A 19,933-nucleotide genomic window follows, 5' to 3' on the forward strand; every position below is an offset into this window, starting at 1 on the left:
AATAATAATAATAATAAAGGAATCAGTAAGCCCAGATGTTAGAGTAATCTATTTACTGTCTTGCCTCTGGAACAAGCCCAAGGGTTAGAAAGAATTATTTTTTTCTATTTTCCTTTTAAAGAAAATTAAAGTATGGAAACTTTGGGGCATCTTTGTCAAGCTTGCCATCATGTGCACTTCGACCCTTCAATTTTATCTGTATTGTTTACATGAAGAGGCAGAGAAGAAATAAATTTCTATCTTTGAGTACTGAACCTCAAGAGAAATATGTGAATGGTGAATGAGGCTAGACTGTAAAACTGAAATCCAGAAATAAAATGACACCTCTTACTGTGCTACTATCTTTATCCATGCAGCTCTTTATTTCTCCTATACAACATATTTATTTAAGAATTGATCCAGCAAAATATCTCCTGACTCCCTCTTGTGCTGATGCACTGCTTTGTCAAATCCAGTAAAACTGAGTTGTGCAATGCTATTTAGAAACCATAGTTTTCTGAAAATATTGGCATTATGCTGAGAAGTGCAAACGTAGCTGATGAGATAGTCTCTGTCCTGGTGAGTTTTCAATCTAGAGCTGACGTAGGTATAATGAGCAAATACCTGATTGGGGTAGCAGATAAGAGGTCATTTTAGCTGTATTCAGTGTGTTACAAGCACAGAATTTAGTGATGAGAGAAAAAAAAAATTGTGAGAGTTCAGTAATTTAATCATGGTTCATTGGAAGTATGTTAAAATGGCAGTCAGTAACAGCTACCAATGCTTACTAGTAAACACAAGTTGGTGCCTCATTTAGGATAAAGCTTTTTTACATTCATAAATTAACATGTCGGAATGTATCTTTATAGCAAGCAAAGAAATGACAAAGGATTGTTTTCTCTTCCATAGTGAAAATTTAACAGCACAGAGTAGAAAAGTAGAAATTTCAAAAGTAGCTTTTGCAATCTTTTGCTGTGCTAGGAAGGTTGCTTTGTGTAACTTGGAGCTCTCCGGTGGCAAGAAGGAACAGGAGTGGGACCTGAAAAATGGAGTCTTATTAAAATGTAAAGTGCCAGAAGCTCCTGGACATGGAGAATTCCCCTGATATCAGCAGCCCTGGAAATGTGGCCCCTGTGTCTATTCATTTTAAGGAATATCAGTTCTGTGCTTCAGCAGAGTTAACATGTTTTGAAAGGTGACATAAAAGATGCTCTGAGTTTGCAACTGCACATCCAACATACCAAACTGAACAAAAGGAAAGACCTTTTCACTCAGCATACTCAGAAGTAGGATGTTAGAGCAATTAACTAAGATTTGTATTTGTACAGCATGTTAAAAAATGATAAAACTATAAAACCGTAATCTGGTTGCTTTCAAGTTGGCCCTGTGTCTATAACTAATAAATAACATGGAATCATTTAATATGTAATTGATTATTAATTTATCTTAAATGAATATCTGGATATTTATGTAGTTTGTAAGTCATATTTATGAAGCTATATTTATTTAGCTTCAGAGATGCTAGAAATTAGATTACTCAGTTAATTGGATTACTTAACAAATATTGATTAGCATTTTTTAGCAATTAACATTATAGACATGTAATATAGGACTATCTTTTAAAATTTTAATTAACTGTTTAAACATTGCTTGGAAGTTTAAAGTTGTTGAGATTATAATTACATTATTGCCTATGCAGCTTTGAGTTAATTATACTGCATTTCTATAGACTTGATAAACTGCAAAATGTATCCCCTTAACAATCGATTGGTATTAAATTACTTTCAATTAGTTTTTATTAAAACCAAATTAGAGTCTCATTTCAGACCAGTAAAAGCAGTACAAAATCTCAGAATTCAGCCGTGATTTTTGCCACACTTACTGATTTCCAGATGTCTAGCTGGTCAGTTGGTGGACATGGTTTTAAAATTATAAATGAAACTGAAAACCACAAAGCTATTTAGAGTGCTGGTCTTCAAAGACGCAATGCCTAATACTGCTTCCATATACATTTGTGCAAGTCTCATTGATTTGTGTGATTGGGATAAGGTCTGAGTCTGGGATCCTTTGGTGTAAAGTGTTACAGTCCCATTAATTGCAACAGCTTTCTGCCCTGTAATTGTGGGCATTTCTCTAAACCCAAAGGGAATTTTTGTATTTTATAGTGGTACAGTATGGTGGTTGATCAGAATATACACTTTTTTACTCAACAGGAGTCAAAATTAATCTTGTAGGCCAGGGCTTTAAAGAAGCTTTCTTTCAGCTAGTGATTCCCGGATTAGTGTTTAGATACTTAAAAGGTCTAATATTTGATAATAAAACACATTTAATCTGGCATCAGAAAATATAATACACTGCTTCCTATAGCATGTTTTTGCAATTTATGACCCTCTTTGTTTATCATGTAGTCTTTACTTTTTTTTATTTTGCTTTCCAGCTCAACTAACTTTCTTTTCTATATACCCTATTTCCTTTTCAGTGTTAGAGTAGATGTACTTCATATGTTGTCGAGTTTTATAAAACTGTGTATTGAGTTTAATTAGTCTTGTAGTAGTAGCACAATAATAACCCCCAAAAGAAGTCTTAAAAATGTAAACAAACCCTGCAAATGAAGTGATGATTAACACACTAGGATGCTTACCTGGAGACCATGGGATAACATGAAGCAAGGGAGTGCCATCTCATAGCATTCAAACCACAGGTTCCTCATTTTTTTCCGCAAAACTTAAATTTGTTTGGTCAGGGAATACAAAAGTTTTGTTTAAATATTAGCAAAAGGAGTCATGACCCCTAGAAAGCCAGGATTTGGTACAAAATATGTGTGGACTTGAGCAAAGATATTGTTATAGGAGGTGGTGTTAGCAGCTACTGCGTGAAGCATGTATGATCTAGAGAGAATGACAGACTTTATGCATGTCAGTCAGGATTAATGAAAGCAGCAACTGAAGTGGGTAAATGGGGAAAGATAGCTGGAGACTACTAAAGCCACCATCCAAGATGGCTTTTGTAGGTGATGTTTTATGTGGGCCACTGTGTCTGACACTTAGCAGAAAGAGAGGCAACTGGCTGAGAAGGTGGCTTCTGAAATTTGGATGCCATTAGTCATTTGTTTCTACCTGTATGTATAATCCTTGTAAGAAGCTGATGACTGCACCAGTGGCCTATCATGTAAATAACCAGCTTCTGCTATTGCAAATATTGGCAAGTGGCTCAGAACAAAGGACAAGAATAATAATCGAACAGGGGGCCAGACTCCTAAGTCTCTATTTAAGTTTCTGAATGTACGCTTTTAACTGATGTTTACCAAAGTCCTGAGCAACCATTGATTTAATGAAAATTTATAGTTGAAGGGATTTTTAGTGCTAGTCACATACCCAAGATGGAAGTAGGTACGAGGTGGGATTTATTTTGGATGCAGAGGTATTGGGCAGGTACCTGTCTAGCTTGAAAATCAATTGGTCTTAATGCCAGCCTCCTTTAAACACTCCCTTATGCCCCCAGGCATATCTCTGCATCCTTTGGCTCTAAAGTGCCTTTGAAAAAGTAAGCATTGCCGGTTAATTTGAAAATCAAACCATTAGGGTGTAAGTCACATGTCTGCCTCTCGGTGACCTGGTTCAGAGAGATAATAAGCCCTACAAAGAAGGGCGAGAGTTTTGGCTGGACAGTTGGTGGAACTGGGGCAGCTCCTTTGGTGACTGCTAGATTGCTCTAATTGTACTGTAAAACCACATCTTTGGTTAATACCCTGAGGTGATAGGTATTTTTCTTGCATTGCTTTGAAAGTGTAGAAAAAGAACTGTATTTGTCCTTGCCTATTTGTTTATACTAAAGTATATATATACAGAGGCATCCTAGTTGTTTCAGGATTTCATTGCCTTCAGCACTGACCAAAATGGAAGTTCCTGTCTTCATGCAGTTTATAGTCTGAGTAATTTTTGTTATAGTCCTCCTTTTATATTTGACATGCTGGTTAGCGTAGCAATGGACAAATCACATAATCTCTCTTTTACCTGAGTTTTGTGGCAATTACCTGCTTCACAAGTATGTGAAATTTAATTTGCTACTTTTTCTTATGGTCTTTTGTCGCAGGCATCATAATGTGAATTGTTTTATTGCTGCACTAAAACATTTCAAGGAACTAAGTGTATATTGTATGAATGGCTGGTGTTATTTGTATTTGAAGGAATCTAACATTCTGCATGTGACTAAGGCTACGCATATTTAAAAATTAAAATCTGGTGACTCTGCAAATATAACTTTAGTCTACAAGTTGTCTTCAGGAAGTATTAATAATGACAATATTACATTGTAAGAGAGAGTAAACTAAAATGTCCCAGTGGATGCATTTCACTTCAGTCATTAAGAAGAAAATGACTATACTCTTTATTTAGAATAATGAGAGCTGATACTGGTTGTCATTAGAGTATGCTACAATAAAATGTTAATAAGAAGCAGCTTGAGAATACCACACTAATGCAATGCTTTTTTAATCAAATTTTTGGAATTGATTGCCTGTGGCAAAAGAAGCATAATCTTTAATATGATATAATGATTTTTATACCATCTCTGGGGAAAGATGTTAGTTTTGTCAACTTCATAACCTCTTTTTTGGATGCAAAGCACAACATATATTTTGTCACGATCATTAGAAGATTGTATTCTGAACAGATATAACCGTATGAAAAGTTTATTGATATATATATAGTCTATGATATTTTTCAAGCTAGAACATTTGAGTAACTGTTTGCTACTTTCTAAAATGTGACTGTAGTGATTAGTACTCATCTTAATTCTAAGATACAGTGAAAGAAAGATTATTTTCAGGTGTCACTAAACTGTCCATATTTATTCTGCGATTTCATGCAGTGGTATCTGACATACCATGTTATTTTCTTCTAATTAGAATATAAAACATAAATACCACCTAGAAACAAATGAATATGGGAAATTAATTTTGGGACATGAACACAAGTTTCTCCTTTTACCTTCAATTCCAGTTCCGAGACTGTTCATCAGTTTATTACTGTGCAGAAGTAATATGCTTTGTAGCTCCTGGTTTTGATCTTACCTAAGTGTGTGTATGGGTGCAAAGATACAGATTCGTCTCGTTTAACATTTGTGCTTGCAAGGAAATATGAGTGTGAAATGAATTTTGTCTTTTTCACCAGCAGGAACACAAAACAGAATGGAAAGGAAGATAAAACTCATTTCAATGTGTACAGAGAGAGCATTTCTTATTTCTGCTGATGGCTGCCACATCTTTTCAGTGGGAACAGCTGGTATCTAAATGGCTTCCTCAGCTAAAACAATGTCTATCTCGCTTTAAAATTTCAGCAGGAAGCTGCTGTTTCATCATTTAGTCGTGTCACATATTTATAGTGTTGTCTTTGTGTGTAGTGTTTGAGAAACAAAAATGAAAGAAAATTGATGCAGTGTATATCTTGGCGCCAGTGAATATAAAGTTATGGTTAGTCATAAAACCTCTAATCTATTGCAAAGGGGAGGAACCAAATTCTCAGTGCTGTGGTAAAACTTTTAGAAATAGAACAATTAAAAAGTCTAAAAGGAAATATGGCCCCTGTTCAGCAATACATTTCTGTTCATGTCTAAATGTAAACATATAAGCAATCCTGTTGCAATCCTGGAACTTCTTTCCTAGTTAAGCACCCATTCAAGTACGTGGAGCCTGATGTAGCCTAGGTGAGGATGTGCACTTCTCATAAATTCTCATTTAGCTGGCAAATTGCTTTTTCTTGCAAATTTCAATATGAAAATCAAATGTGGAAAATGGAAACAAAATGGGTTCCGAGAAAAGGATTAAAAAAATGTATACAGGATGAAGAATAAATCAAAGTGTCAATATTTACTGACCATATGAATTCAACTGGGTTTCTTTAGTGTTCATTTTTCCTTGCCATAGTGTTTATACCAGAGAAGCCAATAATATGGTTTAATAAGAGCCAGTTCTGTGCTTTTGAAATGGAAAACAATGAAATAAATCTATTAATTCAAGCTGTGTAAAAGCTACAGTTTACAAAAATGGTGTATAGTTTTCCCTATCAAAGCTTCAATGTTGTTCTTATCATCACATAAGTTGTACACATCTCATACATTGTTTGGGCACACTAAGTTCAAAAAGCGCTTAAAGTAAACTAGTACTCAGAGATGGGGCAGGAGAAATACTGTTATCCTTAATTCATTGAGTTGCTGCGTTATCCATGCAACTGTATGCTTTACAGATCAGTTAGGGAGTGGGATTACTGCACCCAGAAGTGACCCTATTTAAAAATAGTAATTGTGCATACAAAACAAGAACAAGAAGATTGTTAGAAATAGGATTGCCTGGAAAAGACATCCTGTGAAGGACAGATCACCCAGTCTGGTGACATCCATTTCTCCTACCTTCCTCTAAGTAGTAAGCATTGGAGGAATGACCTGTGTAACCTCATATAAAAAAAAAAAAAACAAACCCTCTCAAAGTTTGTGAGGATGACAGGAATTAAGATGAAGGCCTGTCCCCCAAAATCCCATCTTAGATGACCAGTCTAACATGAATAATGAGGCTTCCTCACAAGACAAGCAGGTGGTGGTCGCTGGCAGATGGAAAATTTCATGACACCCAAACCAGGCTGAAGTTAATGTCAGAGGTCCTTCCTAGCTTAGGCATATTGTTTTGCGCAAAACCCTAATATTGCAGCTTGGGCATGTTGTATCGAAAGTGGAAGAAACAAGCACCTCTGCTGCAGCATGTGGATGTAATCTCCATCAGCTGTAAAAGGTTGCACCAGTTCACTGCAATCATGGTTGAAATTACCACTGCCTACATACTGACTGACCTTGCAAGCTCCATTTTCCCTTTCCAAGCTGGTCCTGACCTTTCTACAGTGATTTCTTCTGTGTAGAATTGCTTAAGAATAGTTGTATTTCATGGTCCAAGAGACTAAAATGTCCTGGGTATCATGGGAAAGACTCCTTAGAAGCAGTCTTAAGTTTTGGTTTCTGTTTAAAAATATTTTTTTTTTTTTTTAAATTTTTTAAAATCAAAGATGGAATCTCACTATAAAGTCCTTGTGGGGACAAAGCATAAATGTCTAGAGTTAATGAATGGGGGTCAGGCCTATTCCCTACTTTTCCTTCTTTCCTAAATGGGAGCTACCTTTACAAGACAAAAGCTACGGTGCCTTCCTGGGCAAGCAGTGGGAAAACAAAACCTTTCTTGTACTCAAGCTTCAGTGGTGGAGGAACAATGAAAATTTAAGGGCTGCATTTGTAAATGGAAAGGAATATTGGCTGAGCATCTGACAAGCATAAGGCAGCTCTTTAAAGCTGTTTTAGATTATTGTTATTTTTTAATACCCATCAATGCCCCTGGTGAGTTAAAGATGTGGCTTCAGCCACAACTCGGGAATTCTGTGTCTGTGAGGAGTTAACTTACTGTAATTACTGCATAGTTTGTGGTTTAATTGTACGGAGGCATGGCTATGGCTGGGAAGTTGAAGAGGAGGACAGTAGATTGTTTTCGTTTTTGAGTTCTTTTATGAGCTTGCCAGGCAGAGGCGGGGTTGGGGGCGCTGATATAGAGAGGGAGAGGTAATCTGGGAACTGCTACACCAAGAGGGTGAAAACTCCTGTAGCAGCTGCACTTTCAAAGATTTTGCTGGCATCTAATTGTGAAAAGGTTCCTCTTCTGTTCCAGAGCCCTGTAGAGTGCTTTATGCCCAAAGGTCAGCGTGGAGAAATGGCACTTTCTGGTACAAGGCAAAAGGACTATAGGCAGCATAGGCACATAACCGGTGGGCCAAGGTGTCATCTCACAGCTCTTCTTTGGAGCGCAGTATGAACAGGAACTGGAATTAATTTCTTTTCAGGTGGAATATTTTTCCAGAAAATTCTTTTAAAATTTTTTTAATGCAATAAAAGGATGGTCATTATTAGTTTTAGACATCTGATAATGACAGTAACACTGTAAAATCCCAGTGATATTAACTAATCGTACTCAGCTACCAATTGTACATCCCTGATAAAAATGCTTCAAAGTTGACGTGGAAAGATTATGGGGGATGATGTGGAGGAGGTCATTGTGTAGGAAGACAAATTCAGAAGTACAGCACTTAGCTCGATGCATGTACATATTATGGTGATTATTTCTGTATATAAAGTCCAACTTAGTAAATCTTTGTCCTCCTGCCTTTTCACTTCTTTGCTCAGTGAACTGCATAGAAACACTCTGCTTGGCCATTTTCACAAACCATTTGATTAAAAGTATTTCAGTCTGATACCTACTCAATGGGTAATGTGCAGGAAAAGAGCAACTTGCTAATTGAATAACCAGTGTATCAAATTTCTGACGTAAAGTAAAAATCATATATGTATTTGTGGAACCAAGTGAGAGATGAGGAACCTAAAAACAACAGTAAGATTCCTATTTAACTATTAGTTTGTAGATTATTTGAATCTGAGAGACCCTAAAATGGAAAGGCGATATTAAGTCTGAGGCTGTATTTAAAAAAAATTATTTTGGTTCTGCCTATGTCTGCCAGGAGGTTTTTAAACATGTCAAAATTCTGGCAATATCTGCAACTAATAACTGCAATGGTCTAGCTTTGAGAAAGCCTACAAAATGTAACTGCTAGATCTTCTAGGTATAATTGGATACAGTTAACACCTTAGCGTCTTCTCTATATAAGCTCTCAGAAGAGCTGAGAAGCCATTGTATCCTCTTTCTCCTCTATAATCCCTCAGGAATCACTGGCATGTGGGATATATAAAGCAAGCTGCTAGTATTTCTGAGGAGACAGAGAATTATCTACATTTACTGACATTTGCATTTATTTAGGATATTGAACAAATACAGTGAGATAAATATCCATGTATGAAAAAAAGACTCTTGGCCTCAGACTACTGTTTGTCTACCTATCTTCAGACATCTCAGAATTGCTAAGTTAAGCACTACGTTCACTTCTATCATAACCTGTTCTTATCAAGATTAATCTTATATTCTCTCTCCTGATTTGCCTGCTTGTCAGACTACTTGCTTCATCTTCTGTTAGAAAAATTAGTTTTCGGTGGTAAACTTTTTAGGGAGAGCTATCATTTGTGAGGGTATGACTTTGTGTCCAGTAAATGGTGATTTTAATAATGATAAGGTGATAATAACAACTTTTGACTACGCCAATACATGATACCAAGGACGCGTTGGGAATTGCTGGTATGCTTCAGGCCTTGTGAGCAATTTGAGTTCCACACTAGGGGATCCCAAGTGGTAGCTACCTGTGAGTAGTGTAGCTGGCAGTGTGTCAGATTGCAGTTAACCAAAATAAAGCTGATATTTCTGTATTTAATCTATGTCTTTGTTTTGTTGTCTGTGTGTGGGAGCAGTACAGTGTTCTTCACGTTGTCAAATATAAGTACAGAGTCAGAAGTATGAAATAGTTCAGCATTGAAGTCTTGGGGGGGAAAAATACATCCTTTTACTTTGTTGTGTTTTTCAAGATAGTTGGTGTCCAGTTATACGTGCATAAATCAATTTTTTGTTCTGTCTAAAATCATACCAAGAATATAAACTTAGAATGTTGTAATAGTGACTATATTTTTCCTTACTACAAAATAACAATAAAATGAATATTTAAACAAAAAAATAATTAAAAGTTACTCCCATTAAGTAGCACCACGTAAGACTGTTATTCATATTAAACTGAGCTCATTGTTATTACTATAGTTAGTTATAGTTAACGGACTAGAAATAATTTTTAAAGTTTTTTTTATTAATAATTTATATACTTGGCATAAACTAGTGGATTGAGGCATTTTGAACCACAATGTTCATCTAGACATTTTGCTCAAGGAAAGAGTACTGGTATACACTGCCTGTTTTGCTTGACTATTGTAATCAAGTTCTGAGCTATTTAATGCTGTACATATTTGAAGTACACGCAGCACTACCTAGAAATCTGGTATTCCCCAGTGTGTTTCAGTCAAACAGAAATGTTTTTGTTTCTTGATTAACTTTTTCTCATGAGCAGGGGGAAAGTATTTTGATGACATGGAGATTACATTTTCGGAACGTATGTCTTTAGTTTTACAATTCTAGAATAATTTGTGTGATTTTTTTTTTTTTTTCCATTGTTAATCCATTTTGCTGGAGCAGTTGACCACTCTTCGCAGTCTTTTCTACATGGAAGAAATGGATAATGGCGCTTTCTTTGACAAAACCTCATTTTCTTATATGTGTTGTCATGTTGCCTAAAGTTGCATGAGCTGCTGTAGTCGCTTCCTTAGGAGTTCTCGTGGATGTGCTGCCACAAATACATGCGCATAGTAATCTCTGGGCTATGACTATTACAAGTCACTCCATGGAGTCAGGGATGTTGAAGGACACGATGTGGTTGTATAAGCAGCAGTAATATGCTATTACCATCCACGTTATAAAACCAAACTGTCTTGCTTTTGTGGTAACACAGGACTGTCGTTTCCAAATGTCATTGATTCCTACAAAGCATTAGAATTGCATAACAAAGACCAATTCAACACTGCAAAATTGCACTTTGCCCAGTGCTGGACATGAGGTCAGCTCCTGCCACCATTGTAATAACCAACAGAATCAATTTCAGACCCTTCTCAGTGTTCAAGGTGAGCACCGCTACTCTTGGTACTGTAGCACCTGAGCAACACAGCAAACCTGATCAGCAAAAAGAATGTGCAAAGTAGAATTGTTATTAGGGTAAATTGCTGCCCGAGGACTGATTTCCTGGTGGATATTATTTTCTGAGAATGACTTAAAGCAGGTGATATCCACACGAAATAAACAAAATCTTCAAACTGTGATGAAAGCTGTAAGGTTCTGAGGAGTTTGGAGCTCAGGAAATTTCAAGACATCTTTATTTTAACTCTAAGGTATTGAATAGCACAGAGTAGTATAGACCTACTATTAATTCTGTAGTAGGCCAGGGTAACAGTTAGGTATTAAATCTCCATTTCAAATCAGTGCAATTCCCTACATTGTCCTCCTAACTTCTTCAGTGTTTCAGGGGAGGAGGTAATGGCGTTGTTAGAAATCCAGGGTGATATATAAATGGACTCCGTCCTTTTTTTTTTTTTTTTTTTAAACCAAGAATTGTGTTACTTTGGTGTTGACCATCTCCTCAAGGAGTTCAATTTAAACCACATGGATACATCAGCTCTGTAATCAAAGGACCTTTTCTAATATCTTGATCCTTTAAAAGACTTATAAAGGGAGGGAGGAGAAGGGGCAGAGAGAAAAATTCTTGCTGACTCTCAGGCATGTACTCCTCTAATCATTTGAGTTTCCTGAATATTAATTTTCATTTGTTATACTTCAACCCAGAATGGACTCTGATACTAGTGTTCTGTTAAGTATATTGCAGACGTGATAACCTAGAGAAAGCTCATGTGTCTGCTCTAATCAAAAGTGGAAGGGATATCACAACAGTTCTGAAATTTGCTTGCTTTGCTTTTCGCTTGTTACTTAAAAGAGGGGTTTTAAATGTCTAATACTTGATTATTCAAAGATAAGGAGAAGGTATATCTAATTCCTGCCACTGCTTTGGGGAAATAGCCACATTCTTATCTGATGTTGTCGTCTTTCTCTGAAGTTACGACCTGTGGAGTGTGGACCCATTTACATGCAGATGGTGGTTTAGTTGTTACCTATGCTATTTTGCTTCTATGGACATGATAGTTCAGAAGGGCCTTTAGCATGAGTAGTTTTTGCTATTCCTGAAAGGAGAAGAGAAGATTGCCTTTATTGCTGAAGGGGTAGAAAGCATAGAAGCTTAATTGTAAATGATAGTTGTTTTACTGTAGTCCATAGACACTAAAAAATTCTTAGTGATGAGTGAGGCAGACTATTTCTGAGAGCAGATAACTAGTAACAAGTGTGGGGAACTAACAGTCCATTAAAACCATCTTTACTTTGTAATAAATAATGAAAGTGTTGGTAGACTCTCTGCATTTCAACTTAACTTATAAATTACACTAATAATAAAACAGTGACTGCAGTAGGTCTATCATAATGCATGTGCAAATTTCCAGTTTTATAGGAGTTTTATTAAATTTATTGTAGCTAAGATGAAAATCAATACGAAAATTTTGGGAGACAGTAGATGACGACAGTGATTTTAGTAGAAGATTGAACTAGCTTTTGTTATTCATAGTGACAATTTTCCCTTTTGTCATTGAGTGAAAACTCTGCTCCTCATGCATTTTCAGTAATTATGTTATTACACCTGCAAAGACAAAGCAACTTGCAACCTGAATTTTATTGTGAGAAATGAAGCTACAGCATAGTACTACTTATTCTTCCTGCATGTCTCAGTTCTTTGCGGGAGTAATGCAGCTGTGTTTGAAGCCTGTGGTCTAGCAGAATGAGTATGGAAATTTTTGGCACTGGGGTGTAGTTGAAACTCCTTCTTTTCAGACTGACATTTATGAAAGGTTAACAGATATAAGACCTGATGAAAGAGCTAGCAGCATCAGGGGCCCAGCTTAATAGCTTATCTTCTCTACTGTTTATTTTCCAGCAAGATTTCCTTGAACAAGAAGCAAGAAATGTTGCAATACTTGTCATGTTTAGGCCAAAGGTTTGAGAACTTTCAGGCTTCCTTGACTTCTGAAAACAGGCTAGATGCTATAGTTCACATGGTAACTATCTCAGTGAACACTATTGTGAAAACTATTTTCTAACATGCTGTTTTGTTCAAAAATTGTTTGTAAATAAGTCCATGAATGAATTTTCTCCACCTTTGCATCTCAGTCCTTTTTAAGCCCATCCTTGAAAGTAAACTAAAAGAAAAATCTAGCTACATACCACATATTCCTTGAGTTAAATTAACTCAGAATCAATAATTTAGTATTCCTTGATGTTTCTAAACATAACTGCTGATACAGCCTAAACAATGGATTCTCAAAGTATTGCTTACACTGCTCAAATTTGAGATAACTATTTTGGAAGGTCTATGGATGTTTTAAAGGACCAACTTGAAAGGCAGAATTTAAATCATAAGTATACAAAATGGGATCTGGCTATACTATTGCTCCTAGTTTACCTAGAAATTGTATCGCTTATGTATTCCATGTTTGAGGCTACAAAAGCAAGGGGCCTCTGGAGGCCGTTTACAGTGCAGTTACAGCAGAACAGAGATTTCTGAGTCAGCTTGAAATTGGCTAACTTGGATATTGGTCATAGTCTAGTTGACCCAGCATGGAGATTAGCTTAGTTTAATTTGCTTAGTTCTTTTTGCAGCTTTCTTGATTGCACAGCACAGTTTCTCTTTTAAGTATCGAAGGCCAAATTACAAATCTTGAGTAACTCTTTCCCTTGTGTGTCCTTTCAGTTGCTTTCTGGAGGAGTCTGTGTTTTTTGCCAAGAAAGTTGTCTAGGTGTAAAAGCTTTGCTACTGTTCATACCCAGCACTTCCAAAGTGTTGACAGAGTGAGACATAAGTGCCTAAGTCCCATTCGGAATGACAAAAAGAGCAACCCCTTGATTATCTGGTCTAGGAAACTTTCCCAGATTCTGCCTACTGGATTATTGGTCCTACAGAAGGTAGGGAGGAGATATTTTTCTCCATTCCCATGTGATGCCTTCAGTATGTAAACAAATCCCTGAAATAGCCTTGAAGTCATTGGAGAGCATAGCTTAGGATGCATTTATTTCCTTAAGATTTACTGTTACTATATTTACTGTGTCTGCACAGATATAATGAATGGCTTCTGTAGATTGCGTTCTTAGATGCCTGTCTCCCTGTTGTTTGTATAGCAGCCTGGCCATCTACCCAGATGCTGTGGATTCATTGAAGAATTACGTGATGTAGTGCTTAGCATTGTGATGTTCCCTGTGAGGATGTAGCTCTTAATGCGTTATGGCAGGTACATCGATTTCAGATACGTAACACACAAAATTATTACAAGTTGCAAGTATAACTAAAAGAAGTTTATCTGGTGTATCCAGAACCATTCTTGCAGCCTTTTCTAGCTGACAGTAATTTGTGGTTTTGGTAGCCTTTCTTTTTTAAATAATGTGAAGTTTGTTCCTTTTTTATGTTCATCTCTGCATGACTCATGTCATCATTGTCCCTTCTGGATGCAATGTATAAATCACATAGGTGTTGCCTTCTCAGAGTGCAGTTGGTGGCACTGAACAAATTGGTGGCACCGAACAAATCTAACAGTTCTAAAACATGGTAGGGGGAAAATATGCTTCTGTCTATGCATATTCTGTCTAAGCACATAAAAATATGCTTTCTGTCTAACACCTTCTGTTGAGGTGTTAGAGAGTGTCCAGAGAAGGGCAACGAGGCTGGTGAAGGGTCTGGAGAACAAGTCTTATGAGGAGCGGCTGAGGGAACTGGGGTTGTTTAGCCTGGAGAAAAGGAGGCTGAGGGGAGACCTCATCGCTCTCTACAACTACCTGAAAGGAGGTTGTAGCGAGGTGGGTGTCGGTCTCTTCTCCCAAGTAACAAGCGATAGGACGAGAGGAAATGGCCTCAAGTTGCTTGGAACAAGCTGCCCAGGGAAGTGGTGGAGTCCCCATCCCTGGAGATATTTAAAAGATGTGTAGATGAGGCGCTTAGGGACATGGTTTAGTGGGCATGGTGGTGTTGGGTTGACGGTTGGACTCGATGATCTTGGAGGTCTTTTCCAACCTTAATGACTCTATGATTCTATTAGGGAATGCATTTAGTTATTCCAATATCTGTATACCTTTACTTCTCATTTTCTTTTCCTCCAGCAAGAGCATGTATAGAAGACAGACGTGGCAATTCCTGAGATTTTAAGCTGTTTGGTGTCCAATGTGCATTTCTGGACTTTTCCATTCAGTGATCCATTGTGGGGCATTTGCACTTGCCATGGCCCCATAATCACTGGGACCAAGAACCTCCTGCTACAGCTTCAACAGGAGCATTACGGGTGCAGAATGGTCACATTGCCACATGCCTCTTTCTCTGCACCTGCACTGAACAAATAGAGCAGTTCAGATACCTATCTTTTAACCACGGTGACAACAGGCCTTTCCTTCCTCCAAAATATCACTGCCTAAAAAAGAGAACTCCTACGCTGTCTTAAACATTTTTATTTATTTAGCTGAAGCAAGGAATTGTCAGTGAACAGTTTGACTAGTTAAATTTATGTCAAGTCATATGATTTGACTGTTGGTAATGGAATAGAATGAGAGGAAATACTATAAAATAACATAACCTAGCTCTTGCAAAGACTTTATTGTACAGTACAATGAAAGGAGCTGAGTAAACATACAGGCAGGGAAAAGTTAATAAAGATTATGAAACATCTTAACATGGTCAAATCAAATAGCTACATGCCATGAGCTCTAAGCTCAGTAACAGGGTGTAAGCAGCTGTCCCCAAATTTAAAGAAATTACAAAGTAGCTATAGTTCCAGCTGCTTTTAAATACTTGGGAAACACTGCAGTCCTATGAAATCAGGTACCATATGCTGACTGCAGTCGAGAGTTATCACCACCTGGCATTTCAGGTAGATTAACCCTTAAACATTCCTGACATACAGTCCCATTCGTAGATTGCTGTCCTAATGTCCTTCAAGTGCTTCAGACCTCCTCAGGAATATACAACATACATCAAACCACTGGTAATTATATCTATTGCTGTAAGATTCAGTGTGATATTTTTAATATATGCTGAGCTTACATTCCTGAAAGAAGCTTTTCATTTTTGAAATAAAAGAAGAACATTTTGGGAAATATTTTTTTAAAGAACAACCGCACGCTTCTGGCAGAATAGAAAGGAGTTGGCACAAGAAAAAGTCTGACATACCAAGTGCAAAGAGATCTTGAGTTTGTTCAGACTGATACTCATTAGCATTAATCAGCATGTGCTTTTAAACACACAAAAATAAGTTTTCTGTGACTATACTTGAATATGTGGATGTTAAAAGCCTACACTTATTTTCTGACAAATGTTGAACAAGTGCATATAGAGCTCAGAAAGTGATGTTTGAAAAACAGAAAGCTTAAGCAGTAATGCACAGAATCACCTTGATATTTGTTATCACCTGTAAGAAAATACATTTTCTTCACTTTTCAGAGGTACTTTAATCTATACTGAAAACTGTTTCATTTTACTATGCAAAACACAATATCTTAAAATAACATTAAATGAGAATTAATTTGGAAGGAGAAACATTCCTAAATAATTTCTGCTATTTTATCAGTGTAGGAAGTTTTCATTAGGGATAACATTCACCTCTGGGTATAAGGAGAGCGAAAAAGTCATGAAGTAGTTAAGAACTAAGTGGGATCCTAGCTGTGCATAGCTCCCCTACTGATCTCTGCAAAAGGTTGAACTGCTATTGGAAACATGTCTGTGTGTCTCTGGAGACAGTCGAACTGCGCCGTGAAGGAAGGATCTCACAAGTGCAGCTGTAATGTATAAAGATTGCTGCTGCAGCCCAGGGCAGCAACAGAGACCTGGCTAGGTCTGCCTGGCCAAGGTACTGTTGCCATTTGCTCAGCTGTAACCCATATGATGAGGCCTTAAATGATCTTGGGATGGGTACTCAGCGTATTGAGCCGGGACTACTCTGTCTTGTTTCTTCAGTGCCCTATACCCTGTTGGTAATGGCAGATTTTGGGAACTTCTTTCCTTCCAATATCCTATAAGCAGATCTGGTTTACTTAGAATTTGTGAAGGGTGCAAAGATTTGAGGTAAATTCATGACCTAATTGAAATTTTGTTGTCGATTTCCATTGGGCCATCAGTTCACTGCTGGCTCCTAATGAGTATACAACTGCTCTAATTCATCATCAGACGTGTTTTTTCTAATTAACAGATGAAAGGAATTTGTGTAACTACCTCTTCCTTGTATAGTACAGCTTAATTCATGATACTTCTCTGAGCACAGCTTGAATGTCTTCTGAGTTTTGCTAGAGGCTTTTCCAGTAGCAGAATCTTCATTTTCATAGTTGGAATGGAAGTGAAAGCTGCAATGTAAAGCTCTTGTTCAATTTACAGAAAAAGATGAGACAGAGTAGTAGAGCATAAATTACAGAACAGAAGGTTAAAATGAATGGTTAAAAGCAGAGTGATTTTGTTGTGAGGTTTGAGAGCCCAATGAAAACATCACAGAGGTTAAAGATGAATAGTCTGGGACACTGAATAGTATATATTGGTAAATGAGGTATTATATTAGAAATATTTTCTATTGAAAGTTGTTAGAAAGAGAACAAATTCTTTTGTTATGACTGTAACCGTAATGCATTAAATGCTTAAAGCTCAAATCTCTTTTTAAAGGATATTTTATATTATATTAGCACAGAGTTGAATTATTATGGAGAAAAAACACAGTTGCAAAAAGTAGTTTACAGGTTTTAGGGCGTGAGTTTTTTTGTTTTGTTTAAAAAACCAAACCCAGAGGTAAGTGCAGATAAGGAGAAACACTCAGAACATTTAATCCATATGCATCTCTCTCGTGCTTGCCGTCCGTATTGATTTGTTATGAAGAACACCACTGATTGACACTTCAGGGCTACAGTCTGAATCAGATTTAAGAATCTGATTCAAGGTTTACTGGGTTCACTGTGCACTCTCTTGCTTCATTCAGCAATATCCATAACTTCATTATCCTCTGAACAGAAAAAAAGGTTTCCTTGCCACGTAAGCGGAATTAGCCCTTCAGCTATGCCTGACTTGATGTATGTGTATCGAACTTGTAGTGATTTGCATATACTCCTAATTACCTCCTCATCACTGAACTTTATTATGTGTAATGAAAGCGGTGTATTTTTTTTTATGTTTGAATGCTTCAGGAGCTAAAATCAAGTTACTTCATCCATTTTTGTATTTATAAATATATATTCTGATGTTTAGGAATATCTTACCCAGGAAATAATGAATCTGAAATAAAATGCAATTTTTTAGTGTATTTCAAGTGTATATGTTCTCGATTGCGAGAACCTAAGATGAAATATGCATAGGTTTTCTCATATTGTAGAATATTAAACTAAGAGAAGATGTTTTGAAATTTAAACGTAGGATGAAATGGGTAACTTAACTGTGAAAGAGTTATTGTCCGTAGTAGTGATCAGGTGAGACCTCATGCTTCAGGTAATATAATGACTTCTGGGAAAATGAGGTCTACAATATTCCTGAATCCAAAGAATTCCTTTGGAAGGTTATGAAGTAAATGTGGCTTTTTTATTTGGTGGTGGGTTTTTTTTTTTTTAAGGGAAAATTAATTCCTGCTTCTATTTTTTTATTATTACAGTTTAGGAGTATTAAAATTGGATAAAGAAGGGCTGAAGTCCTTAAATAAGGTATTTTTCACCTGAACTGTGCTATTAGAGAGTTCAAGAGACTGGGATATTGTCTCTTGAAAGAAGAAAACAAAAAAAAAAGAGAAGTCCCAATTTCTCTTTTATTAAAATGTGAATCAATATGTTTGGCTTGTGAAATGTTTTCCAGGATAAAGCAAAATGTCTCAGAAGCAGAATTTTTTTTCAGTACATCATAATCTACAACTCAACCAAGCACACGAGATCAATAGTACTGTGTCTTGTTAGGTAATCATGAAGCTAGAGCGATATATTAAAGGAGGATACCAGAAAATGAGCCTTTTAGGGAACAATTGCTTTTGTGGTTTTTAAAAGCAAAAGTAGTTATTGTAAACCATAAAAACCTATTATCAATTAATATATCAATATTCCTATGAATAGAAACTCTGAATTCATTTGACTTTTCCTGCATAGTTTCTGTGAGTGTATGTATGGTTTGTGTGTATATATATATATTTGTGTGTGTGTATGTGTGTATCAGTCAAATTATTCTTTATGACAAGTTATCTTTATTTTCTGTCTATGACAAGACTGAAAGCTGTTGCTGGCCTTGCAGTACAGTCAAAACTTCTGTTGCTTGGAAACAGCACTAAATGTAGCTGAAACATGTATATTGATTCAGCTTTGGAAGTCCCCACGTCACTTATTCATGTGTGGTCATCCCTGGCAATGGGGAGAACTGTGTGGATATCCTTGTCACTACCCCATTGACAGAACACGGGACAATTAAACATGTCTTGGCAGTCTATTACTTTCAACTGAAAATAAATTAAAGCAGTTAATATTTGGAATGGAAACTATGTCTGGCTGATGCAAGAGATGCTGCTCTCCGATATTTGTCTATCCATTCAGGCTTCCGGTGGACTGGAATTGCTTTGTAACACAGGAATGAGAGGGAGAAGGATCAAGACTCCCACCTTTACATTTTTGAGCACTTTTATTTGTGCCAATCTCTACTTCTAATTGTACCCCCACTGTCATGCTCCAGGTTCAAGGTCCAAGGTTTTTCTGGCAGATGAGAGGAGCAAAATTTTAGTCCTGCAAATCTGTGTTGAGACTTACAAATCTAATTATGATATTAAGCTTTGGTAATGACTGTTAGGTATGTAACTGCTAAGAGGCACACCCACACATCTTTTTAATTTCGCACATTTATAATAATTTTAAGATGGAAATAAAACTATTCATAAAAGTTTTCAGTGAGGAGCAGAAACGTAAGGTGAAAGTGATAATTGTAGACCTGTTTCAAATTTTTTTTTTTTTTTTTTTTAAAGAATTTGCTTAAAATATTTTTATTCCACTGGCTGTTGTGTGCCAGAATTGAATTCCTGGGTGCAATACTTGCGATCTCAAAAAGTGCCTGCAAATTTGGCAAGTTAGTTGATAGAAATCACACACTTCAGATTTTCTTGGGAGTTTTTTTGTATGTGATGCCTTGATCTCTGTGTCATGTGAAGGTTTGGGGGACATAACTATCTGTTCTGATGCCCTCAGCTCCAAATTAAAATGGACCTATGTCAGTATTCAGGTGAATAATTGAAAAAAATTACTTAAAATGGATGTTGTTATTGGACAATGTTGAGACTGACAGATTGCCCGTGTTCTTGTGACAGTGTGTGGTGCTGA

Source organism: Aptenodytes forsteri, unplaced genomic scaffold (genome assembly GCF_000699145.1).
Source record: "Aptenodytes forsteri isolate BGI_AS27 unplaced genomic scaffold, ASM69914v1 Scaffold70, whole genome shotgun sequence".
Taxonomy (NCBI): Eukaryota; Metazoa; Chordata; class Aves; order Sphenisciformes; family Spheniscidae; genus Aptenodytes; species Aptenodytes forsteri.